Source organism: Ambystoma mexicanum, chromosome 8, assembly GCF_040938575.1.
Source record: "Ambystoma mexicanum isolate Mex_15411 chromosome 8, UKY_AmexF1_1, whole genome shotgun sequence".
Classification (NCBI taxonomy): domain Eukaryota; kingdom Metazoa; phylum Chordata; class Amphibia; order Caudata; family Ambystomatidae; genus Ambystoma; species Ambystoma mexicanum.
This window is the reverse complement of record NC_090929.1, coordinates 496,867,466-496,892,163: the sequence shown is the minus strand read 5'-3', so window position 1 is coordinate 496,892,163 and position 24,698 is coordinate 496,867,466. Positions and strand designations below refer to the sequence as shown.

The 24,698-nt window shown below is 44.5% G+C and overlaps 1 protein-coding gene across 4 annotated transcripts in view; it reads left to right on the top strand.

Annotated features, from left to right (window-relative positions):
- Positions 1-24,698, top strand: part of LOC138472142 (solute carrier family 35 member E2A-like) — a 741,922-nt gene that overhangs the window by 616,677 nt on the left and 100,547 nt on the right. The window lies entirely within an intron of this gene.

Genomic DNA, 24,698 nt, shown 5'->3' with positions numbered 1-24,698 from the left:
ACCTTCTAAGGATTACGTATGTTATTGAAGTTTCAAACACACAGGGATTTGTGAGCCATTCTGCCTGTTATTCTTTGTTCAATAAATTGATATTTGTAGGTTAGGTAGAATGGTTTAGAAATCAATGTTTGCTTTGGCGCCCAAAATGAACAGATAACCCACACAGCCTCTTTGAGGAGTAGTTACAATATAAAGGTAGTGCTGTACTTCCTTTTTTTAAAAAAATAACCAGGTTTCTTCGGGTATGTCATCTGCGGTGTAGATGCTGTTGATTCTCAGGAGAGTAGTCTTCACTCCGATTCAAAAAAACAAAATCAATTACTTAGTGTGTTTACAGCAGTGATGATACTGCACACATTAATTGTGCTTCTTTTGTCACAGGATTCTACTTTCATATTTCAACCCAGTGCATGTGTGCATTTCACTTCACTCTGTGCAGTCGTTCCATGGTATTTGCAACATGGTACTTGAAAGTCCTTCAAATTTGGTAACAATTTTAACGTTACGGAAATGCCTTGTTTTTTACACGGTGTACTATGTATAGGAGAGAGGTTTGTAAGCGATAGGGCACAATAGTAGATGGGGAAACATTTTCTACTTGCAAATTAAAAGCACAATCCCGAAAAATCAGGAGACCCTCAGAGGGAGATGTCACCACAGCAATCGGGAGCGCTTACTTTTCTCATACGATTACATTGCAAGTAGCATTACTGTAGCCCGTACGCAACTCTGACATTTTCACATACAAAATTGAGTTCCGCCCTAAATACATGTTTGCAACGTATGTATAGGTTATGCGGAAGACAGTAAGCAGTTGTGCGGTTTGTTAATGATAAATTGGACATCTTGCACTTAAAACGGGAAACGTTGGTATGTATTGCCTATGCACATTTAGCGCCATTAATTTGTCTAAATTAAATCATAAGGGTTGCACATGTTCTCTGATTACAATATACATACCTGTATTCTATACTCATGCATGTGCGCATGCATGGAGCTGTACGTAGAAATTTGCAATACTTGCACAGTAGGTGCTTTGCAATGATATGCAACTTCCATTCACAATCATCGACAGTAATTTTGAAGTGCGCAATGTTGATGACGAAGTTAGAATTAGCAATGTTCAATGTGATTGGTGGATGGTTGTGTGACTGCTTAGTTGTGTCCAATGAGGGACTCGACTTGCTACTGCTGTGGAAAGGGTGGAAGGACTGGGTAACAGTTACGTGCCGCACGTAAGCAATGCTTGTCCTCAGGTAGGGCGTGTCACATACGGGTTTCTACAGCAAATCCTACATGGAAAGGGGACTGTAGGCATCAGCCAAAAAGATGTTCACAATACTCTTTTGTGTGGAAAGACGGTGCATACAGTGAAGATGGCAGAGGCGCAGGGTTTTGGTGATTGGAGACATTTTTGTGCATGGATTACAACAGTATGCCGAGAGTAGGCATGTGGCACACCATTTCGATGTGAGAGGAGTGGAGGTGGTGTGGAGCGCTGACATTGATGCCAATGCTGCAGCAATTCTGCAAGTTTGCAGAGACATGCGTACAATGACCACTCCTCATGTGGTAATTTTGCACTACGATGCTTCCCATTTGGGATACGTGAGTTTATGTATTTTGTTGGCCGATTTGGCACAGTTGGTTGAAGCACTCATGACCATCTTCCCAACAACGAAAGTAATTTTTTCTGCTTTGCTGCATAGAATGAAATGGGACAACATTTCTGTTTTCTGTCCAGACCAAAGTATTGGCATGTGTATTATCAATCGCAGCATGCGTGCATTCATGATACGAGCTGGTATGTTTTTCTGCAGCCACGATAACATTGCTTCAAGCAATGGGGATTATTTCGAAGCAGATGGTGTTGCGCTATCTTCTTTGAGAAATGCAATGTTCTTTTGGAACGTAAGGCTTGCTTTAGAGAAGGTTCTGTAATGGTTGTAGGAGTAAAGCAAGGACAAAAAATACAAAAAAAAGAAATAAAATAACAGATGTCTGTATGGTATCTGGCTAAAAATTTTAAAAAACGCCTCTTTTCAGAGCCCATCTTAAAGGGGAAAAAGGGGAATGACACTTTAATGTACCGTTGTCACGCTCTGATCCTACACATGTCCGCGAACATGGTGGCACTTTGCATCCAGCGTGTATCACCAACGGGGATTCAGGGGTGGAGATGCCTGCAAATGAGAATGAGTGGAGCTAGGGATTGGTCCATAAAGTTCAGTAGGTGTGTTCTGAACGGCGCAGTTTAGTAAGACCGTCTTCTCCCTGACAGGACACCACACAGCCATGGTTTCTATGCTCGAAAATAGATTATCTGGATTTTGGGAGACTCATGGATACATTGGTTGAAGGTGCATGCAGAAAGCTGCAGTTTATCTGCAGATCTCGGATTTTCTCATGTGGAGGTGCACTGGCATGGCGTGCGTGGCATGAGGTGGCTGGACTTGCTACCTCTGTTACTTTACTGACAGAGCGTCCTCCAGATATACTTATGATTCACTGCGGAGGAAACAGTTTGTGCCATGTCTCTGGAATTTCTTTGCAATTTGCAATGCAGGAAGGACTTGTGAAGCTCATGGACATGTTTCCAAATTGTCACGTACTTTTTTCCCGTATTGCACAAAGACAAATATGGCTGCGTTCCTATGCTTTTGGTCCACAAATGGAGAAAGCGAGAGGCAATGTGAATAAGGCTGGCTGTGCCTTTTTAAGAGATGTTGGCATGTCCTCCTTCCACAATGAAAGCATTTTGTTTCGCAGCTCTTTCATTTTCCGCACAGATGGAGTCCACCTCACATATGCTGGCAATCAGATTTTTCTTCGCAATGTACAAAATGCATTGCAACCTCTTTTGAATTCACACTAACCTATCTGACAATCCCTTTTCTGCAATCCGCAGTTTTTGACACACACACCACACCACCGAAAGGCTCTTTTCAGAGCTACCACTTACTCCCAGCGTCCACTTCATTGTGTTTGCTCTGCTTGCAATCTCCCTTTTTCCCCTACGACTATCCGCAAACTTTTCCACCACTCCGCAGGGGTCTGCGACCGTCACTTCATAGTTCTAGCTTTAAACTAAAAAAGGCAGCTCTGAAAAGAGCCTTTGCAGTAATTTTTGTTGTTTTCACGTTTATTGCTTCACAGCACGCGACACACTAGGAGAAGAGGCCAAAGGAGGGTAAGGAAGGGACACCAGCCGCGGGGGATAAGAAAGGGCAAGTGAACAGACAAAGATATAGGGTGAGCTTTATTTAGGTATGGAGCAGATCTTCTGGTGCTCTGCGACCATAGCCTCAAAAGCACTTCGAAAACTCTCCCCCCTGCAGAGTACTGCGTCACAATAATTACACACTATTGTCAACTTTGAAAGGGTAGGGTCAACAGCATTGCGAATGGCTTGTGAGGCAGCTGGAGGGAGGCGCTCCCCCACAGGAGTGTCTCTTGTGGTGGGAGGATCGGACACGGAGGATGCTGTGGAGGAACTCGAGCGACTACGCTCTTCACATGGCACCACCTTGCGAATGTCCGCAGTGTGGAACTAAGTGAGGTGTCGCTTCATGATTGTCGTACCAAAGCTGTACGAACCAACTCTCCCGCGATTCAACACCATCTCGCACTGGTTACACTTCACCAGGTTCGCACATGCTTTTGGTACGTTCCCATAAACTGAAAACAACCGCCACACCCACGACTCTCGGCGAGTGCTCCTACTACTGAGTTCCTCCACTTCATTCTGTTCCTCTTCTTCTTCCTCGCTCTCTACCTCCTCACCCATATATCTCTCTGCAGGCTCTTGTGGAGGTGGTGGTGGTGGCGGGTTTGGGGGTGTTGCAGAGGCTAATGAACCAACAGCAGCCATACCGATTAGTTTCCTTTTGGTCACTACAGCAGTAAAGGCAGTATACCTTAATCTGCTATAGCTAGAAGGACAATGAAGATGCGCTCGGGGGTGTGGCCATTTGTAGAGGTGGAGGGGTGTGCCTCGTGGCCGTCTTCATCACTGCAAAGCGAAACAAAAATTTTACACATCAAGTCCTCAGGTCAGCTATTGTCTGGGATATGTGAAATTTATATTTTTACACTCTACAATACTTTGCCTTATGTCTACAATTTCTTTTGGACTGTTGTGGAAGCACACAAACTGTGCAAATTAGTCCACACGCTCAGCGTGGGTGCGGTCACATGATGACGTCCTGAACACATCCGCGCCATAAATGGGAGTCCGCTGGACAGCAAATGCAGAGTACCAAACGGTTAGAAAAAGGAGGGTGAAGTCTCTTTACTGCTTCCATGAAGGCCTTAACTACTGGTACTTTCCACCACAACACCTTGTTATGGGACGTGGTGTATGCTGACAGGGCTGCCAGGTGTACCTTCAGTGAGTTAAAAACCAGCCGCGCATCCAGCAGGTGGAGCATGTAAGTAACAATAGTGGAAGGAGTGCAATCAACTGGGTTGATTTGCTTACTCTGGCACCAGATTACGAATCTCTTCCATTTGTCAAAGTAGCAGGGCCTCGTGTTGGGATTCCTAGCCTCTTTTAGGATGTCCATACACCTCTGTGGTAATTTGAGATGTCCAAACTCTATGACCTCAGGAGCCATGCTGCCAGGTTCATTGAGTTGGGTTGAGGGTGCACTGTTTGACCTTGGTGCTGGGACAATAGGTTGTACCAGCTCGGAAGTCTGATGGGTTCGCACACCGCCAGTCTGCGTAGGTGTGGGAACCATGGCTGTCTCGCCCACATGGGAGCAACCAGGACGAGCGTCATCGATTCTCTGTTCATCTTGTTGACCACCTTCCTGATTAGAGGAGTTGGTGGAAAAGTGTACGCAAATATCCCTGACCAGTTCATCCACAGGGCGTTCCCCTGGGAGTCTGGTTGGGGGAACCTGGATGCGAATCCTGGGCATTGTCTGTTTTCGCTTGTGGCGAATAGATAGTGGGGAAACACCACAGAGAAGATTTCTTCTACGACTTCTCTGTGTAGACACCACTCGTGTTCCTCTGGGAGGGGTCTCTGTTCAGAGCATCCGCTAGGGAATTGAGATCCCCTGGAACATGTTGCGATGACAGGAAGATGTTCCGTCTGAGTGCCCATATCCAGATTTTCTGGGCAAGCTTGGACAGATTTGGCAAGCGAGTCCCTCCTTGTTTGTTCAGGTAGAACATGGCTGTAGTGCTGTCCGTCTGGATTTGCACGGACAGGTTTAAAAGGTAGGGTTTGAAAGCTTGAAGCACTCTGAATACTGCCAGAAGCTCTAGAAAGTTGATGTGATTCTTGGCCACTGCGTGAGGCCAGAGACCCTGAGCTGTGTGGTGGAGATGGTGGGCTCCCCACCCCGTCAGGCATGCATCGGTTGTGACTACCGCCTGTATCTCGGGATCGTAAAAGGGTTTCCCCTTGGACAGATTCTCTCTTGTCCACCAGTGAAGGCTTTGTACCAGTGTTGGTGAAACGACCACTAGATCGTCCCACTGACCACTTGCCTGAGACCACTGTTTCGCCAACCATTCCTGCATGGGACGCATGCGCAGGGGCGCGTGGGGGACCAGGTAAATACATGACGCCATCATGCTCAGCAAACGCATTGCTTTGCGTACCGTTATCTGGCGACTGGACTGGTATTGCGGAATTTGCAGCAGTATATTCCGAATTCTTTCCTCTGATGGAAAGGTCAACCCCTCTTGAGTGTCTAGGATAGCTCCTAAGAATTGTTTGGATGTGCTTGGCACTAGACTTGACTTTTTCTCCTTTATTGAGAAGCCCAATTCGAAGAGGAGGTCGATAGTCCTTTGAATGTTTGTTCTGCAAATTACTGGGGTTTCCCCCGTGATGAGCCAGTCGTCCAGGTAAGGGTACACCGGGATTGCCTCCCTGCGTAGGTGTGCTGCTGCCACCGCCAGTACCTTGGTGAATACCCTTGGGGCCGAAGCTATCCCGAAGGGCAGTACCTTGAACTGGTAGTGCCGACTGTCCACCTTGAAGCGCAAGTATTTTCTGTGTGCTGGGAACATGGAAATATGAAAATAGGCATCTTTCATGTCCAATGTTGCCATGTAATCCCCCTTTTTAGGAGGGGGATTACCTCTTGGAGAGTTGTCATGCGAAACTTTTGGGGCTTGGCATACTTGTTGGCAGGCCGTAAATCCAATGCTGGGCGCATTGTCAAATCTTTTTTTGGCACAAGGAAGTAAGTTGAATAAATACCCTTGTTTACCTGGTGTCCCGGGATGAGTTCTATCGCGTCCTTTGCTAGCAGATTAACGATCTCTTCTAGGAGGATCTTCTGGTGTTCCAAAGAATGTATTCTTTGTCGTGGAGGATGGTCTCGGGGACACTCTAGTAGTTCTATACAGTATCCCTCGGATACTGTTGACAGAACCCATCTGTCTGATGTGATCCCTTCCCAAGCTTGGGTGAAGTTGGAAATGCGTCTCCCTACTGGGGTTACGTGAGAAGGGACCCTGAACGGAGCGTCACTGTTTTGGTGGAGGCGTGCCGCCTCCTTTATTGGGACTGCCTCTACCTCTACCACGTCCTCTCTTATTCCCCCTGCCGTAACCCTGGGTAGACTGCTGGTTATTATTGTTCCACTGTGTACCCTGCCCCTGGGAATAGTTAGAACCTCTTTGGGAATTTTGGCCACGTGGGCGACGAAAATTGCCATTCCCTCTCTGATTAGGGGGTTTAGTGGTTAGCTGGCCTAGGGATTTGAGTGTTTCATACTCATCCTTAGCATTCTTTAGTGCGTCCTCGACCGCCTTACCAAAGAGATCCGGCTCCACCGGTTTGTCCAATAGTGACGCTTGTGTTTCAGCCTTGAAACCAGACTGGCGTAGCCAAGCTTGTCTCTTAATAACAGTTCCTTCTGCTATTAATCTACCTGCGTTATCCGCGGCATCAAAGGTTGCCTTTAAAATGCAACCGGACACGGCTCTTCCCTCCGCTGAAACTCGTGCCAATTGGCTCTTTAAGGGTTCTGGTGCGGAGTCTGAGTGCCGCGACCTCTTCCCACTGATGGCAGTTGTAGCTGGCCAACAGGGTGGTGGAGTTGGCAATCCTTGCCTGGTAGGCGGAAGTGGAGGCCACTTTCCTGCCTAACCTGTACAGTCTTCTGATCTCCTTGTCGGGAGGAGCCTCGGACGATAAGGGTGTTCCAGCCCTCTTACGGGTGTTAGTAACAACCAGAGAGTCCGGCTTCAGATGCCCTCTTATATATAATGGGTCTGATTGGGCCGCCTTGAAAAGTTTTTCAATCCTAGGGTTCACTGCTCTGGTGAGGTTAGGATTGAGGAGTGACGGGTCTATTCTTCTTTGCATAGATTTTAGGATAGGGATGGCCTGAGCAACAGGCCTCCTCTTCCCCACTAACTCTTATGCAAAGTCTTTCCTCCTGGGCACCCTGGGTGTCGATGTGGAAATGTTGGGCTGCTCGAGACAGCACTTCAGTCAGGAGTGGCTGGTTGTCGACAGGGGAGTCGGTAATGGGGGCCTCTCTTTATATTGGGGAGTCTACCCTGTAGGGGTCTTCCTCCTCCTCATCTTGATCCTCATCATCCCCAAAGTAGCCTGTCCCAGTTTGTTCCTCCACCATGCCCAAATCTGGATCCTCAACAAAGGATGTCTCTCCCTGGTAATGAGTAGGGCTGGACGTAGAAGGGGTCTGAAGACCCTGTTGGTGTCTCAAAGTGGGACCTTGCACTTGGAGGTATAGGATCCTTAGAGCCAGAGGGTGCTGACCCGTCGGGAGTATAAGCAAGAAGGTGCTCTGGGTTTTTTCCATAAAAATCTGCCAAAGATGACATTCTTGACATTACCCTATCTATGTCATCACTGGTCCATTCTCTGGAACTGGGAATGACCCTTTCTGGGATTTTTTCAAATTTATCCTGACTAGACTTGGTAGCCTGTGCAGGGGTTTTGGTGTTATTAGAAGACGTGGACTTGTCTTTCTGTTTTTGAGGAGTGGAGTGTTCTATGGGCTTGGAAGTGGGTAGAGACAGCTTCCTTTGCTGTTTCCCTCCCTCCCCATGACTGGAGGAGTGTTTCCCCGTGTGTTTTAGGGCTCTCTGAGCCTTTCGACGCCTGGCGTCGAGGTTCGGGGATCTTGACCCTATCCTTCGAGCGTGGAGGTAGGGGTTCGGGATCTGTAGTAATTAGGTCTGTGGGCGCATACTCTTGGAGTGCGGCCTGAGGGTGGAAGTCGGCTTTGTCTCCCAACGATCGAGCTTCCGTGACCTTAGGGAGCGAGCCACTCTTGGCAATAGTGGATGTTTGCCTGGCGTCGTGTGGCGATCTAGATCGAGAGCGCCCAGAGGACGCCGATTCGGACCGTTCTTTACGTGCCTCTTTCCAAGAACTCGACGTGCGCGTCGAGTCTCGGTTGGACCTTGTGTATTTTGTGAAAGTGTCATGGGAAGCGCTCGGGTGTTCCCCATAGCCGGCCTGCCGGTCGACCTTCCGAGGTCAGGGACTTGCGCTCGGCTGTCTTTCGACGCCATAAAGCCCTCGCCGTCCGAAAGTATGGCGTCACTGCCGTTGCTGAAGGCGCCCTCCGCTGCCATGGCCTCTTGACGCCTGGCGTGGTGGGCCCAACGCTTGATTGAACGGTCCTTAAGTGTTTTAGGCTTAAACCTACTACAGGCTCTGCAATTTGCCTCGGGGTGGTCCCTCGGCAAGCAGAGGTTGCACGTGGCGTGCCTGTCGACCCAAGGGTATTTGCGATTGCACTTGGGGCAGAATTGGAAAGGCGTACCCTCCATACGTACCTTGTGGCAGCGGGCTGGTAAATGTAGGAATATATAAGTGTGTCTATATATTACAAGAGTGTAGAGTATGACCACCCCCCACTCTCCCTACTTGCAGGGCCTTGGCCAGCGGCCCAGGCCCGGGCCGAGACGGAAGCCTCGAGGCCCAAAGTCGTTGTGCAGTCGACGGTCGAAATCCTCTCCGATCCGGCGTCGAGTGTAGAAATTCGGTATCTCGACGTTGGGGTAGAGAAGGGGTAAAATTATCAATATTGTGCAAAATTATGGCTTAGTGCCAGGAACTCCGCGAAATGCTTCCGACCAGTATGGCGGAAAAAAACAATCTGAGGGTCCTAGACATGTGAGGGATCATGGGTACAGGGGACGTCACACTAGGGATAGTATTACTGGCACGCCCTGTGTCGACGCCCATTTTCGAGTTTCGAAAAACAAACTGTAATACTCCGCAGCTTCCACTAGATGTCGGCCTATGCAAAGCATGTGAATCTAAGCAGATACAAGCATCAGAAATACGATTACGGTGAGTAATGTATTATATATATTCACTGAAATAACCTTATTAAAGGGACGTTATGGTTAAGTTGCACTAATAAAAACCCATCAATGGTTACAAGTAAAACCGGAAAAAAACTGAAATTCCTCAGTTATGGTAAGCTAAGCAACCGTAATTCGCGCCACCACTGTGCACTGCCCTGCTAATACTACTACCCAGAACATCACAAATGTCATTCATGACATCACATATGAAATTAATTTTGAGCAAAAGTCCCTATAAGATGTTGGCTGATTGGGAGACCTACTATGAACTATTTAATGTATTAAAGAATGCACTCTTATATTGGAGTGTTGTTGTTAACACAGGAATCTAATCATACAAATGCATATGAATGTGTGCACCATAGAAGTATAATGTTTTAAATGTGGTCATTTTGGATACTAAAATAATGAATACTACTTTATCAGAGTGTTCAGTAGCGTAACTATTTACAATGTCTTTAGCAGACTAAAGTCTTGATTCACTCTGTGAGGAACATTTTCCTAAAGCATTCCAAAAATGCCCCCAACGCGTTTTGTCCACACTCTTAACGTTATTCCTAACGTTGTATCCAGTCTCCTCTGACTGAAGACCTATCTTCCGCTGTGCCGCTCTGCCGCGCTTGTCAAAAGAAACTGTTTCTTTACAGAGGCTTACACGCACGGTAACTTACTTGAATTTCCCCGCTCTGGATTACGCTGTTTTAATGGACCGCAGTTAACTGTGTATACATACACAGCTGACTGGTATGGTTGAACCTTCTCTCCTACGCAACGCGGCTCCGTGAAAGGACACACGCTGCATCTCTTCTCTGACTGCCCCTCAAGTCGGCACATGTCACCGGGTTCTTTCCTCTAACGTGACACAATACGAGCCTGGGAAGCATGCTGCGAGCAAAAAACGTTTCAGGTACCTTCATTCGCTGCTGACTGAATCGAAGCACGCGCTTTCTCTGCTGATGCTGGTGCACATGCAAATTAACTCCATGCACTTAAACTTAATACTGCTCATAGTTCAAAATAGTCACCAAAAAACAAATAACCTTTACAATTGTAACTAAACGTTTCCTCTGGTTTATAGTTTAACTAAAGAGCATTTGCATAAACATTACTTCATTTCATAAATTCTGTCACTTATCTGAACAGAGGTTCTCTGGCTTTTCATGAAGGTTGCTTAAAATGGATATTTCCTCTGGTTTCTCAATGTTGTTCAGCAGTTCTAAGCGACAAACTCTCTTTAGCTGATCTTGATGAAAGGCAGTTTAGAACCTCTCCTGAAGTTCCAAACTGCATCATAATAGTCTCTGGAACAATCACTGTCGTGCAGGAAGCACACCGTCTTGAACTCGGACAATTATACCTGCCTAATAGTGTTGTTAAGGAAAATGCATTATAACCGACCCACTGACAAACATTACCACCAATGCCACCAAGGAGTGCCTAGGCTATTGCCCCCTGTTACCTGACAGACAGTTAAACATGGAATAAATAGCTAACAATTCAAGAATTACTACAGACGTGTGTTAGTACAAACAATGCATATGAAGACTCACATTGCCTACAAATTAAAGGCACATACAGGGAAACTAATGTAAGGAGCAAAGAAACAGCTCCACAAACATGTCCATCACATTAAAGTTTGTCTGCATGTATACAAATGAATTGTGTGTTTGAGGCCTGCTTATTGTCCCGTGTATGTGCACCATGAGCTTGGACCAAACCCTAAGGAGACTACTTTTAAGAACATACAAGGTTAACTTGTAGATATATAGCACCTTTTTCGAAGTTTTTCACATTCTAACTGTCCATGAACAAAAACACCTGGTATACCTATGTCGGTGAACAAAAACAAGTGGGTAAGATATGTGATGTCATCTTTGATGTTCTGGGTATTAGTCTTAGCAGTGCACGGTGGTGGCACGAGTTATGGTTGCTTAGCTTACCATAACTGGTGACTTTCTGGGGGTTTTCGGTTTTACTTGTAACCATTGATGGGTTTTTATTAATGCAACTTAACCATAACGTCTCTTTTAATAATGTTTTTGACCGAATTACATAGGTTTTCACCACTGCACCCTTAATTTGCTACAAGTTGCATATATTATACTCACCCCCAGTGTAGCAGCTCTGGAGTCCACGGACATGACGGTAGTCTGCGGATATCGGGTGGCATTCACAGAGCCGAGGAGCACAGGGGAGAACAAAACATGTCCTCCCTTCAACCAACAAACACACAAAACATTATGTACATTTACTACACCTAAATATACCTTTTTGTACGTAATGATCATTTGAAAATGTACAAATTGTTTTCATGCCGCACACAATATAATGGAATGCACCAAGCACAAACTAATTGTACACCTCCATATTATCGCTTCAGTACAACTCTGCATACAAGCTCGCTTACACTAGGTGCTTATTCAAAAACAAGCTCTTACTAAATGGTAAGTACACTGTATTTATTTCTGTATTATCATGTATTATATAACCCTTTCTTATAGGGAAAACACGCATTTTATTTTTACAGAAATGACAAACACACTTGAGTGGTTGGAACATTTCCCAAAAGAGGAAATGAATGATGAATAACATCTCTAATGGCATACAATACATATTTTAATATAAATATAATGTATACATACCTCACTGAAATTAAAAATAAATCCTTATAGTACATAGTTTTCACGTAGAAAGAACACCCCAATGGTAATATGCAGAATCCCAGCAGTCAGAAAGAGAAGCCCTACCCTGAACTCTACATAATGAAATCATGTCTGCAAAATTGGATGAAATCAGTAATGACTTAAAAGAACTTTTACAGTATGTAAAAATCATGTGATTAAAAATGTTCCTTATCACTGTACTCCTTGCACCTCTTCCTCCCAGCAATAATCCTCCTCAAATCCTCAAAATGTAAATGAAAAACACTTTGATGAAACCCCACTCACTTCCTCCCCTGATCATTATTGTACAGAAATTCCTAATTCTCCCATGTATGTTTTCCATTCGGATACCCCATCCCTTTCCTAATTAAATTAATGTTTTGTACTATAAATGTCTTTGTATATCGGTCTGTCATTTTTTTTAAAAAACACCTAATGATACTCTGTAGACAGCGCAAATGTCCGGGGCACCTCCATTTTGGGAGCAGACACCCCGTGGTGTCCACACACAAAATGGAGATGACCCCGGACAGTCACGGTGTCTGGGCATGTCCGGTTTCGAATTACGTACTTTTAATTGCTCCGCGGACAGCACGCCTGTTTAACCGACAACCACGCGCCCTGCGATTACTGCCCAAATGGGTGTCCGTGGCTGCAGACAGTTTAAAACTGCATTTTCAGCCAATCTTGGGCATTTCAAGTTGAAATTTTACCCTTCCAGATCTCCTAGACCCATTCTTGGTTAATCTGGCAACTTTTGACATCCTATTTTCGACACGGTAGTCTGCCGACAGCTCCTCCAAAGGGACTCGCCCATTACTTTCAGGCCTTCTAAATCTGGCTATCCAGGAGAGAGCGCCTTGCAAAGCTACTTGGAAAAGCTGCAATCTTCCTACAAAATTACATCAGCTATGGCCATTCCTCCTCCCCAGCCACCCCCATCACCATCTGGAGAGCCTGGACAAGGGAACAGGCGCAGATGCAGATAGGGAGGAAGAGGAAGACGGATATGAGGTAGAGGAAGTCCCTGTCTCCAGCACCCAGAGTGAGTCCTGGGTGTGGGAGTTTTTCACCACCGTGGGGGGATGTACCAAAGGCTCAGGCAGCCATGGTGAGATGCACTAAGTGCAAGGTTGTACTCAGTTGCGGAAAACCTGTGCTGTGCTCCTACAGGACCCACCTCCATGTGGCACCACACCAGATCCAACCACCCGGGTGCTCTGACAAAGGCGGTTCTACCCCATCTTCCTCAACCTCTCCTGTTACCACAAAGGATACTCCTTTAGGGCAGAGGATCCCAGAGGATGCTTTGTAGGCCACTCAGAATGCGGTTGACCCTTATTTTCTTTATTGTATTTAGTTTATTAAGGAAACCTTCACAAAAGTCACATAATATCACAATGTAGCTACAATAATCCCCTAATATATACAATTTCCAATTCTGATCTCAACATCAATTTTAACGCATTAAAAAAAATCGAAACTGTAAAACATGATTGTTCTTTGACATAAAATACATAAAACAAGTCAATTCATCTTTCAATGTTATCTTCTGCGTGCTAATTCCCTTTCATTAATTTCCATAATAGGGAATTTCTGTTTGTTCATTTGATAGCTCAATTAGTGAACATGCCTTCTGCTCTACAGACAACACGGCACATATTTCTTTCCTTTGTGCTACACCTTCTTTTCACATAACTCTGCATCAATTAGGTAGAAAGGTTTTACCACTCTTAGATTAAGTCTCAGACTGTTACCCAACATACATCTATTCCATATCAACTCTCTAGTATACATTCCTTCATTTGCCAGATAAGACTCAAATACCCTAAGTCTTGCATTCTCAAAATGTGGGAAAAATATGACTAGATGTTTTAGGGATTCTTTGGTATTACATTCATTGGAAAAGCGACATAAACCCATTGTCTCGACACCATGTGGGGTGTTCTAATGTTTGATTTTTGTCATATGTGAGTAATTGATTGAGCTTAAACCGTAAATGCGTCCTTCTTGCCTTTGGGCAAGGGAATTGTATTATATAAGTCAGTCTATCGCCCCTTTTTCCTCAGGCAACCACTTTATTCTGAATACAACTGATACATCCCCACCTTATCTAAAAGAACACACCAGTAATATTTCTGATACTTTTTCTTACTACTGGGCAGGTAAGCACACAAATCCTCAGCCGTTACATTTATAGCATCAACAATGGAGTTCAATTTGCCGAGCAATCTTGTCATGGAGGGTACATTACACTACTTAGCTATGAGGTGGAGCTCCTCATATAATGAATGTTTAGGAGGTTCAATAATTTAAATATAGTTGTTCATAAGTCAGCAATTTCTTTTTGCTGATAGAGGTAACAAACCAAGCTCATGGCATATTATTGAATTCAAGATTGATGGGGACAGACCCAATACATTTTTCCATAACCTGCCTTGTAAAATATCCAGCACGTCATCGATCTCAATTAGATATGTCTAAACCATATAGTATAATTGGTTCAACTTTGAGTTAATAAAATTGTATGAGCAGAAGGAGGGAAAACATACAGTATTTCTGCAATATTATTTTCATTTCTGAAATTAATGGTTTCATTTTTCAATTTAACAGCTCCTTCCACATTAAAACGGAGTATAGATCAGTAAGTGTGTATCCTAGATAGCGTATAGCAGGAGCGTAAGCAATGAAAACTCAATTTGGGATCCATGTAAAAAATGTTCATTTACTCTTACCGTCTGCAAAAATCATGAAATTTTATTTAGAGGTGTTCACTTCAAGATTGTGACTTGGGGCAAAGGCTGAAAATAGATTTAGTTTGAGTTGTAGCCCAAATGGTGTTCTGTCGATGAATAATGGATCATCGGTAAAACCGATCCACTTGAGCTTCAGGGAACCTAATTTCATGGGATAGATAATGGAGTCGTTGCATTCCTTATACAAATCAGATATATACAGATTAAACAGGACTGCCGCCATATTGCAGCCCTGTTTGACCCCTATGGCCATGGGTATAGGTTATGTCAGTACGCCCTCACGTTGAGTCGGATCTTGTAACTGGTGTTCTGATGAAACTTGGTTATCGTAGTCACCAGGTAACTGGGCATTCCCATCTCAATCATTTTCTCCCATAAGTGTTCTTCTAGCTCTGTCGAAAGCCGCGGTTAAGTCCAGGGCTGCCATATAGACATGTCCTAAATTGCAGTGTTTATTTTGTGCTTGTAGATGTGCCAAAATGGTAGCGGGGGCATCCCATACATTTACGGAACCCCACCTGATAGTGGGATAATGCTTTATGTTGATCTATGTAACATTGCAGCTGCTTCAGCAACAGAAGGGAGAATATTTTAGATGACACATCCGTGAGAGCAATGGGTCTGAAATTTTCTGGACAATGGGAAGGTCCTTTTTTGTATACTAGTATGATTATGGCCGAACTCCAGGAAGATGGCATGGTTCCTGATTGATGGATTAGATAAAATGGTATTTTTAGCATAGGGGCCCAGAACGCCGGATCTGCTTTGTAAACACATGCAGGTAACCCATCAGGGCCTGGCTCTTTGGAAACCTTTATGCTGTGAATCGCATCAATTATGTCTTTAATGGTCCTACAGACACTTCACGTCCAGTGAGTTCAGTTACAATGCTCTCATGGTAAGCAAATTTATCGGGCAAATAATATTTTTCTCTTATGTACAACAACCATACCTCCGCTGAGATAGTGGTTTGTATATGACCGTCCGCAGATGCAGTAATCATACGTAGCATAGCCCATACCTGTCTGGTATCGTGTTTTAAGAGCTGATGGATCATCTGTTGATTATCTGCAGTAAAAAGGGCTTGTCTTAGAAACTTAAATTAATTTTTGTAGCTTCGTTTTATAATCCTTATTTTTTCCCTATTTACCAAAAAAGGGAACTGTTGCCTCTTTGTGTCGGATCTGGGGATTTCTGGCCTTTTTATATTGAGCAAAGCTGAGATTAAAGTAGTGTTTATGCGAGTCCCAACTCAATTTCTTTCTTGTGTCAAAACATTCATATATGCTCGAATACGTTTATCAAAACTTGCATCTACTTCTATTAACGATTGATCCTCATGACTGGCACCCTGTCTGAAGACAGGATCGGATTTGACACACCTAAGAAAACGATTACATGTCGCCAGGGTCCATTTTACAGATAATAAATGGCAATTAGGTTCTACCAGACACAGAGTACTATCCTCTCAAGGTTTGAGATGGAATATTTTAAGTACCAGTTTAATGGTCAAATGGTCGCTATCTGCCAGGGGCTCATATATCAGTCCTGGCTCTAGATGGATATACAATTTAGATAATCAATAAATGATGTTCTGCGACCAAGTGTAGTTATATTGCCCCTCTTTCATTTTTACCATTTGCATATCCCATTCTAGAAAAAAGTCTATCCATTTTTGCCCATAATTGGCTATGTCAGCGTACCTCCCCCTATAATCCTGTCCTGCAGTGGGAAGTAGGTAACACCAGGAATTTAAGTCGCCTGCCACTACTATTTTTGTCATCGAATTATGGCAGAGTGCTTCTTCAAATATTGTATTTAATGAATCATGTATGCGAGATAAATCGATTGATGCCTTGTTCCAATATATGCAACCAAGAAGCAGACAAATCATTGGGTCTACCCCAACAAGCAGCTCAACGACAAATAAATCATCCGATTTAAATATCATTGTGAAAGTTACTTGACAGGCAACGTTAATCAGTATGGCCAAGCCACCACTCGGGTGCCCTAATGTGCCACGTTTGGCAGGCTGCGTATAAGCTTGATAGCCTTCAGCATCTAAATGGGTCACATGCATGGTGTCCTGAAGGAGTATGACATCGGGTTTTGTTTTGTTATCAAGTGTTCTGAACCATTTCTGGAGGTTGTTCAGCCCACATATGTTCAAAGAAAGAATAGTAAACTCTGCATCACTGTTAGACCGATGGCACGGGTTGCATGTTTACCGATTTACTCATCAATCATTCTAGCCAAGTAGGGCCCTTGACTGCTTCAACAAACGATGTAAGCGGTTTCAGGATGTCTTCATTGATCTGGGGTACCTCGACCCTACCTGGATCACCAATCACTACATGGCCTGTTGACAGCGGGGCCAGGGGTGGACTGGGAACCAAAAGAGGCCCCGGAAATAATTTTGAAAGTGGCCCCATATTACACATTTTGAGCAAGCCCAACCCTTTTCCTATGAGAGAATGTGAAAATAAAATACAAAAGAGGCCCAGGGTGCAGAGGCCCACCGGTAAATCTCCAGAGTACCCTGTAGGCCAGTCCAGCCCTGAGCGGGGCTTCCAAAAAATCAGCTGCATCCTCAGTATTTTTAAATATGTGAGGGGTTAGACCAATGTAAATAAAGTCCTCTTTGTGTCCAGATTAATTTCATAATCACTTGGGATTGAAATGTATAAATCATGCGATTATTGTTGGCCAAAGCCAATTTGATCCAGTCGATATCATCGGATCTTATTGTTCTCATGGAGGGTATGGTCTGAAAGGCCTTAAAGGATAGTTCCGGGAATTTTTTTTTATTGTCCCTACGGTTCGGCCACGTGTTTTTAAGCATAAATCGGTAGATCGTAGAAAACTTTCCTATGGACCTTACCCGACTTTTCGTCCATTAACGCACTCGAAATCAGCCGCCATTTTGTGATAATCCTATCATTTCCCCCCATCGACCTGGCTCACCTGCGTTTGCGGCACTAAATCTAATCCCCCGCCCCTGAAACAGACTTTATCAAAACATTCATATTCCCCGCCTCTATCCGTGACGTGACTGTGCTGCGTAGGCAAACGCGCCCAGGCGTCTTCTACGCGACTCCACACAGAATCCGGAAACCAACACAGATCAGCTCACAACACAGCGCGCCACAATTCGGAATATGAAACTGTACTTTTAAATCAAACCGCAAGATTGTAAATTTGGTAAAGTACATTTATTAGACATCAAATGTTCATAGAATATTCAGCGATTTGCATTTTTATTTGCTCACGTTCCAAAAAGTTCGTTTTGAGGCACGCGATGTTCCTTTGCTGTACACAGGGTCTTAGATCATCTCACAATACAGCGCCACAATTCGGAATATGAAACTGTGGTTTAAAAGCAAACGGCAAGATTGTACATTTCGCAAAGTACATTTATTGGACATCAAATGTTCATAGAATATTCAGAGATTTGCATTTTTATTTGCTCTCGATCCAAAATTGTTCGTCTTGAGGCAAGCGATGTTCGTGTGCAGTACACAGGGTGTTGGTTTACGATAAAATAAGCTGACGGTCGCACTGATCATCGCATGGCTGTTCCAACAACGAGGCACTAGGCCACCACAACGGTCTGTATGTTGCATCTAGCCATTAGTACCGCGTAAGGGCATACTTGTACTTGGCGATCGTCCCATAAAATGGTCAGGGTGGTAACGTTGTTCACGCGGAGAAGCAACTGGCGGCTGTAAAAGCCATCCGCCGGTGTCTGGTACTCGTGACACAGACAGTAATGAAGGATGTACCTGTTTTAAAAACATAAAAAATTAAATTATTCTCACCATCGGATCTTTATTAAAATTATTCATTTTATATATTAGGTCGGGAAATTATTTCATAGCTAGGACAGTGCAAGGATACTGAGACAGTCCCCCAGTGCAGGGGTTGACAGGGAGGCAGTGCAGGTGGAGAGTGGAAGGGCCCAGGACCGAGGTCGCAGACAGTGGACCAGGGTTGACAGGGAGGCAGTGCAGGTGGAGAGTGGAAGGGCCCAGGACCGAGGTCGCAGACAGTGGACCAGTTGTAGCAGGGGAGAGGGAGAGAGAAAGCAGAAGCAAAGAGGAAGGTTTTGAGGTGCTTCCGTAAAAGGAGATGGTTCTCCTCAAGATAGTGCGCGGTACAAAACAATATGCCACATAGAACGAACAAGTACAACTTAACCCGTCTTTAAAGCTACTGTATAGTAATTAAATTGCGGTATAAACTCATCTAAAGAGTTACTTACATTATATTTGCATTTTCCATTGTGTCTGTGCGTAGGGCAGCCCCGAAATACCACTCCTTCTATGCCGACGTTATTTCTTCTAATGAACAAACATTAAATGGCTTTCGTTTCTGAAATTATATTCATTATCGTTTACGTTATTGCACCACACCCCCAAAAAGAAGTCTTTTGGGATGGTCCCGGCCTGTCAAGGTCAAATAACAATAGAACCTTATACTGAGTCGTGGGCCATTCCGGCACCCGAGCAAAAAATCAAAGCAGCTGACCTTCACTTTGAACGAGCACACATTCCTAGTTAGCTACATTCAGTGTAAGGCCATCACACAGGACTTGAAATTTACACTCCATCTTTGCATTTTGTGTGCGTGTATTTGCAGCCCCAGAGAACCATAAATACGGAGACATTCTATATTTTTTGAAAAATGATTTATATTACTGTTTGGTTTAATTCAATGCGCAAATGAACAAGGTTGGAGAGACACATTGCATGTACACTGAGCAATCACTTTTATTTACACATTACATAGATACACATATTCAATGGGCCTGCGACATGAGGAGACTCGAGGGCAAAGTCACAGGTGACACCCGGGTGGTTCGCACTACTGCACGGTGAAGGGAGGGGCAAGGGTGGAGAGACACATTACTTTGTGCATAAACTTTGTACATAAACTTTGTGCAGGCGTCAACGGCTCATCTAAATAGACCTGCACAAATGATCAGTTGTCTAAAATAAATAATGGATATCTAAATATGATTCGATTTGCTCGATCGTTGGAAGTGTCACCACCCAGAGATCTTCATCAACTACTAGGGGTGATGTTCTTGTAGAAGAAGCTCCGTCATCTCCCTGAAACATAGTACTTGCGTTAATAAAGAAGGAAGTATAGCGGATGTAATCACGTCATATGATTTCGCTTGATCGAACTGTCAGTATCCATACCTCGAAATGCATAAGAACATCAAGGGACGATGTAACTGCGGTGCACACTTCTGCAAGCTGTTGCGCCGACCCGTAACTGCATGCTCCCCCTTCTTCTTGGACTAATGCTCCATCGACTCCCTGAAACATAGTACTTTCATTAGTAATGAACACAATATTGAAAAAAGAAGACACATAGGAGGGCGACGACAGAAGGACATATCAATGGCTAGAAACGAAAGAAACATTGTGTGTAACAATCACGCTACAAGAATGCAAGATCTGATGATCTCCATCGATGGAACTGTCCGGAAACGTACCTCGAGCATCTGAGTGACATCAACGGTTGTCGTCAATACGTTGGACTCCTCAGCATCTCCCTGAAAGACAGTACTTGCATTATTTTGGATAACAATAATTATAACTGAAAACAGAGACTAGAGGACGAGTACTAGGGTGTACCATTAGGTAAAATAATTACACGATAAATTAAAACTATTGATTTACATGCCTAAAACAAGTCAGTGGCAGAATAGCTAAGTAAGATTACCCGAGAGGCGCTTGAAGTGGCTGATGACTGCAATAACGACACGGATGGAGAATCTTCCGCCTTCATATTGAGTGGATACATAAATGGGGAAATTATTGTTAGCTAATGCTACACACTACCGCAAGGCCGAGAGCTAAATCCGTAAACTTGACTCACCAGTGGAGGGATGTGGACGAATAGAGTGGGAATAGCGGTTGAGAGCAATTTTCGCCTCGCTCGCGGTGTGTTCTTCTTTATTAGCGATGATGTGGAGTACATGTCTGAGCTAAAGTGCCTGCTGCAGATGCGGTATCGATCACCCCTCTTGTCCGCAAAGACTTCTAGGACTCTACTTTCAAGCTCAGACGGTGGATATCCGCAATATCGGACCCATTCTCTTATCTGATCTATTGTCTTAGGGAAAACATGCATTATAGTACCTTCAGATTTATTATGGGTCTTCGAAGGGCAACCGCCAATGGAACAGGCAGGCATTGTGGAAAGTTCTGAAAAGTAAAGATCAACAATTCTCTATGAATACCAATGTGTTAAAAAATTAAATGACACATAAAAGGTTCAATGCAAGGTTTGTTTTGGTTCTTGGAACTATACACGTTATTCACATGCGGATAAGTATTTGAATAACTTTAAAAAAATAGAAAAATAATTTGACTAAACTCAGAACATGTGACTAGTTCCTTGCATGTACTATCTTGAACGAAAAGAAAACATGGATGCAATTTGATGTTTACTAGCAAATAGATATAAATTAAAAAATTGGACGCAAAATGATTATGGTACATGGCCTTACCTTGACGAACAAACAGTTAGATGCAGGGATCAGAGTAGTTTCTTGTCGTAGAACAGGGAGCAGTTCACAGGTTGCAAACTGACGAGTTTGCTCAAAGTGGTCACGGAAGTTCACAGAGACGAAGAGCAGATAACCAGCACCTTCACGGGTTGACTAGCAAAGCGCAAAGAAGTTCTCATTAGAAATATGAAGTGGGTTATAAAGAATTCGAAACAGGGGTGTGTTTGTGAATGAATGGCGTGAATATGTCGTGGCATTATGCGGTTTGCAGGGGGCGTCCAGCGTGAGGGGGGATGCTTGGCAGGAGACACGGGGTCTGGAGGTAGACTTGGGAACAACAACCCATGCTCTATAGACCACTTTGAAGTGTACATGGTCTTTGGCACCTCTTGGCCTTTATCGCTCCCTGACAGCTCCACTTGCCAGCGCAAGTACCCCGGTGCGAACTGCCTTTGATAGGGGGGGGGGTGGATTGGGCCGGTGGTCGTGCAGACAAGACACAGGAAGACTCGTGAATGGAGACACACTTATGTGGATTGCAGGGGGGCGTCCAGCGTGAGGGGGAATGCTTGGCAGGAGACACGGGGTCTGGAGGTAGACTTGGGAACAACAACCCATGCTCTATAGACCACTTTGAGACCACTTTGAAGTGTACATGGTCTTTGGCACCTCTTGGCCTTTATCGCTCCCTGACAGCTCCACTTGCCAGCGCAAGTACCCCGGTGCGAACTGCCTTTGATAGGGCGGGGGGTGGATTGGGGCGGTGGTCGTGCAGACAAGACTCGTTTGCCGCAGGGCCTCACCAAGGAGAGGCTATCTAACTGCATGTAAGAGGCAGGCTGCAGGATCTAGTACATGGAAGGCAGGGGGGTGAGTTTATAAATACCTCACCCTCCCAGGAGAATATATGGGTGCAGTTCACCCTGGAGACCCTGGATGCCTAGGCAGTTAGTCAGCAGCAGGCTGGCCTGTGGTGGCAAGGCGGCACGGGCCAGAGGGGGTCATCTCTGTACCCGGTGCCCAAAAGGATGATTTATTATGATCAACCATATTGATTATTTACCTATAACCATGTTTTGTATCAATAAAATCCAACGGCCTTTTATTGCCAACGCTTGAACAAAGTGGTGTGGTAACAACCATTGTTAAAATATATGTTGGGTTTTATTTTAGATCTTATTTTCAATTGAACATAAATAATAAACATTACACATTGTAAAGTTCCGGTTGCAGCACATCCAGGGAAAATCCGCGGTATTGTCCACTGTCGCTGGGGAAATGTTGTCTAATGGCAAGTACCGCACAGGCAGGTATTACTCTCCGAACGCGGTGTCCGAGCCTCCCGTGAAGCCACCAAGTGAAGCAACGATAGGCCACCAGCCTGTACCACCTGTGAAAAAGAAAGATGCAAACTGTATTAAAATGACAAAACTTTCTTATCAATGTCGATTCAGGTAAAAAATGTCATTCTGCTTTGAAAAGAATTCTATCCAGAAAATGCACAATATGGAACCAAGTGGCATCACTGACATCACAACCAGAGTATACTTACTCGTTACTCGGATTACGCGGACGAACAGTGCCGCGAAGTTCGTGCATAAGCACCATCATCATCCTCAACACGGTCCGTGAGAGGCAGGCTTCCCTGAACTCTGGCAGCTCGGTGATGCATTGCGGACTTGGCTCGCCTTCCGAAATGTAGGCCAAGCACCCGGAATTTTCACGGCAGCAGCAGTTCTCCTCCTCAGTTGGCATTAGCTCGCACCGATTGCATGTGCACCAGGTGGAGACGCCGTCCATGCGACATGGTCCAGGCTCTTCATCCGTTGACTGGTCCTCCCAACTGCCGTCCGAATTCCCATCGTTTTCGCATGCTTGCCTTTCCAGTAGTTCCTCCTGGGTGTACTCGGGCTCGTACATATACGGCATTATTGTAGCCATTGTGTGGTAAAGAAAGTAAAATAATTTACAGAGATGGTACAGGTGTTCACAAGGCCTAGAAGCGGCGAAGGTAGCTGACCAGAGCACAGAAACGAGTCACAGAATACTCAAAGTAACACAGAGAGAGGAATGGAATCGAAAATCTGCTGCTGTGTGTTGTGAAACGGTGTGTTTATACTTATTGTGGAAAGAGGCGTCCTGCCATTTCCATGGCGACACTTCATTAGCTGAGGCGCAGCGATTGTTGACACGAAACGTGCTTTGGCGTTGGGAAATGGGCGGTACGCGTCTGCTGTCAGGCTCAGGGGGGGGGATTTGATTTAGTGCTGCAAACGCAGGTGAGCCAGGTCGATGGGGGGGAAATGATAGGATTATCACAAAATGGCGGCTGATTTCGAGTGCGTTAATGGACGAAAAGTCGGGTAAGGTCCATAGGAAAGTTTTCTACGATCTACCGATTTATGCTTAAAAACACATGGCCGAACCGTAGGGACAATAAAAAAAAAGTCCCGGAACTATCCTTTAAGCATAAATGCTCTGTTTAATCTGCCATCCCCATTATGGGCTGAATCGCTTTCCCATCCAATAATGATAGGTGTATCTGCAGTTAGCCTCAGCACCCCAGAATCGAAGTCTGTCATACCCCCAGCAGAATGTGGCCTAGCAGTATCCTGTGCCGCCAGTGGGGTATTATTGAATGCAGGTGTTGGTGGAATTGGTGGTATTTTTGGTACTTCCTCTCAAGGATCCCCTGCTGGCACATTTACACCTACTTTGCATACAAGGTCCAACTCCCATATTGGACCCATTTCTACAGGGTCCCTGGTTGGACAGCGCCTCACTATTTGCCATAGTCGTGCGCTTGAACCCTATTGATGGAAAATGTTTTACTAGGGATGTTCATGCATGGCAGTAGAGGGGACCACAATAGAATCCATGCTCATCAGCGATAACTTTTACCGCTGAATTAATTGGTGGTGTGCTGGAATTTCTTTTATTTTTATTAATCAGGATTTTGATGTCACTATTATTTTTATTTTAGCAATACTTCTTGCACCTTCTTTTTTCTTCATTGTTTGCACTATGTCGTATGTCCAACCCATTATGTTCATTAAGGTCAAGTAATGCTTTGGACTCTTCATTAAGTTGCTGGAGGTCAATAATCGCATCTTGATCAGGGATGTTACTTATTCCTTTTATATGAGTGTTACAGTGATCAATCTTTATCTTTTGCTGATTTTTTTTGTTTTTTTTCCAGTCATCGCCTGCATTTGTTTGCCAAAGGTTTTTCGTTTGTCTGCTCTAGCTATTCATCTTTTTTGTTTACGTGTAAGCACCACCGGGGGGGATATCAATCCTTTGATCCTCAATATGCTCATTCTCCTTATTCTCTTTCTTGCTTTTCTCCTACTTCCGATAAGTCAATCAGTTTGGTTAGAGCGGAAGGACTGTCTGGCGTATCTTGACAGAGAGGGATAATTGGACAATCTTGCC